The 3252-nt window shown below is 37.8% G+C and overlaps 1 pseudogene; it reads left to right on the forward strand.

The window, feature by feature from the left end:
- Nucleotides 1-896: 896 nt before the first annotated feature.
- Nucleotides 897-1832, forward strand: LOC104589662 (glucan endo-1,3-beta-glucosidase pseudogene; annotated as a pseudogene).
- Nucleotides 1833-3252: the final 1420 nt, after the last annotated feature.

The raw sequence follows: 3252 nt of genomic DNA on the forward strand, positions 1-3252 counted from the left end.
TATTTAAGCCAATTGAGTTTAAACCCATTGATCAGGATTAGTAGATTGATTAGTAAAGCTAGAAACCATTGGATAAGTCTGAAACTTGATTGATTCTTTATATTGAGATTTTCTTCTCCCCCTATTTGATTTGATGAATAAGAACATCACAGCGAAGAGATAGAATGGTTAAGATCAGTCGACCAGTTTCTCAAAAACCAAAAAAAAAAAAAAGATCAGTTGATCAATAAGATTTCTAGGACCCCTCCTCCCTTTTTAACTCTGTAGAAGAAAACAATTTCCTTAACTGATTGGACTTGATTTATAACAATAGCTAATTGCTTGAATAACCATTGTTATGTCCATGAAATTCAATTAATTTAGTTTCTCATTCGGTCTACTGATTGTAGTTCAAGATATAGAACCAGAGAGACAAATGATTTTTATGTAAATTTTGTTTATACCCTAATGGGTTTAACAATTTCTACCACATATACATTATGCAGCTCCTGTTGGTCAAATCATTACCTCTGAATTGAATCATAGTTCAAATGTGATTCCAGAGACTAAAAATACAATTTTTTAAGTAAATAAAGCCTAGTAGAAAAAGTTTAAACTCTAATAGCTAACTATGATACTACCAAACCCAAATTGTACATGAAACGAGAATGACAGCCTAACAAGCTGGTTCAGCCCTCCAAGAAAATAGGACACTCTATCTGATTAGACAGATAAACAAAACCTACAATTATGTCAGTCTTTCTTATTATATTTTCTTTGAGAATTGAGATCCATTGGGTTCACTGGTTTAACCATCCACTTGGACTGACCTGCCCAACTACCAGGTTGACCCAGCCGGGTTTCTGAAACATGAATAAAAAGGATAACCAAACTTTGAAAAATTTGCAGGTGGCCATATGATTGGAGTTTGCTATGGGATGATGGGGGATAATCTGCCATCCCCAAAGGATGTAGTAAGCCTCTACCAGAGAAGTGAAATTCAAATGATCAGACTGTATCATCCCAGCACTGAAGCACTACAAGCCTTGAGAGGTTCCAACCTGCTAGTCTCCCTAGGTGTGAGTAATGGCGATCTGAAGCAGCTCTCGTCAAGCCAAGACGCTGCCAATTCTTGGGTTGCTTCTAATGTCCTCCCATATAAGAATGATGTCTCATTCGGTTGGATCACAGTAGGGAATGAGGTGATACCAGGTCCCAATGCCCAGTATGTGGCTCCAGCCATGAACAACATTTACAATGCTCTCCTTTCAATTGGGTTGGATAGAGTTAAGGTCACAACAGCTGTTCCATCTAATGTTCTTGGCAGATCCTACCCTCCCTCAGCAGGAGCCTTTACTCCTGAGGTGGCTGGTTATATGAAGGAAATTGCAACATTTTTGTTCCATACTGGAGCACACCTCATGATCATTGTGTACCCTTACTTTGCCTATGTTTCTGATCCAACTCATATTTCCTTGGACTATGCATTGTTCAAATCAAAGGGCCCTGTTGTTGTGGATGGCAGCTTAAAATACTATAACCTCTTTGATGCCATGGTTGATGCCTTCAATGCAGCCTTGGAGAAGATTGATGCAGCAGATGTCCTTGTCGCCATATCGGAAAGCGGTTGGCCTAGCGCCGGCAATGAGCCTTGTACAAGTATTGCTAATGCTCAGACCTACAATATGAACCTCATCAATCATGTGACGAAGGGTGGTACTCCAAGGAGGCCAGAACACCTCATGGACACATTCATGTTTGCCATGTTCAATGAAGATCTTAAACCAGCTGGGGTTGAGCAGAGCTTTGGTTTCTTCCATCCTGATATGAAACCTGTTTATCCTTTGTTCTGATAATTAAATTTGTTCCAATTATAGCTAGATCTAGGCCAGTGTTAGCTCAAGCTGTAACAAATTGATGCTCATTCTTTGTAGTCAAAAAAGATACAACAATTTAGTCCATGATTTATGGAACTTTTGATCAATTTGTGTGGAAGAGCAAGAAATATTTCAGGTAACTAATTCAACTCAGTTGATTGCCTTGCATGAATATAGCAAACAGCTCTCCCTTTCAGAGTTTCAATAATATAATGGGCATAAGAAAGCTCAGGCTTGATGATGTATAAATTCTTCAAACTGGGCATCCGACTTCCAGCCATATCTGTGACAGGTATCCCTTTAAAACTTGTCTGTTGTTGGTGCTTCTCCTAAATAGGTTGCAAGTCTACCCAGCCCAATATCCCAAGTAGGACCCTCCGTCCCTAAGGTTATGTTTGGTTTGAAAGAAAAAGTAGGAAATTATTTTTGACTCTTTAAAACTAGGCCTTGCAGGTGTGGGCCGAATTAAATCTTTCAATTAAATATCAATCCCTTGGCCCATAAGTGGGAAATTATTTTTGACATCAGCCTCCAGCGAACCACAGATTCGGTCCAACCAGTTTGGACCAATCTGGTTCGAATGGGTCTTGGGTTGGATTTCTAATTAAAGAATTAATTCAAGAAACAATATGAAATTAAATTTACTCATTAAAGAATAAACAAGAATCAGTTACAAGGCTGTTCGCACATCTCAAACCTGCAAAACATATGTCAGATCTGTGTTTGTAGTTTCACAAACTGCAAATCGCTGATAGCGATTTTTCCATCTACGATTTCTCCTTCTCCAACGCAATCAGCTTTGATCTTGGATAAAATAAAATAGAAAAACCCTAATTTTCTATTAATATTACATCAGATCGAATACCTATACATTCAGTCTAAAAATAAAAATAATTAATTATAGACCAGAATGAATAGAACTGTGAAATCGTAGATTTTCTACGCCAATAAAGATTTCGATCTCCTTTGTACGAACAACTCATAAATCAAGAAAATAATAAAGAACAATTCTAAATATAATCCAGATTTATCAAAATTAATTTCAGATCATTCACCCTTTATCTGGTAACCGATTTCCTAGAAAAACCCTAATCTCTACAAATCGGGTAGAATGTCTTCTGCCCATTTGCGTAGGTTCAGGTCTAATCTATTTCAGTTCAAGATTTGAACCTGGCTCTGATACCACTGAAGGGATGAGAGGTCCCTCATATGGATGGCTGAACCCTGCAGGAAGGTAGGGTCAAATTTCAAAAATTTCTCTCTCTCCCACCTAGGAATCACATTCCCTATTTTAGAAAAAATTGCATTTTTCAAGGATCAATTTTGAACCAAGAACCGAACCAGATCTGAACCAAAATAGTAGGAGAGGGATATACCTGATACAGAGAAATATTAT

This window comes from Nelumbo nucifera, chromosome 1 (assembly GCF_055504915.1).
Source record: "Nelumbo nucifera cultivar China Antique chromosome 1, China Antique-T2T, whole genome shotgun sequence".
Classification (NCBI taxonomy): Eukaryota; Viridiplantae; Streptophyta; class Magnoliopsida; order Proteales; family Nelumbonaceae; genus Nelumbo; species Nelumbo nucifera.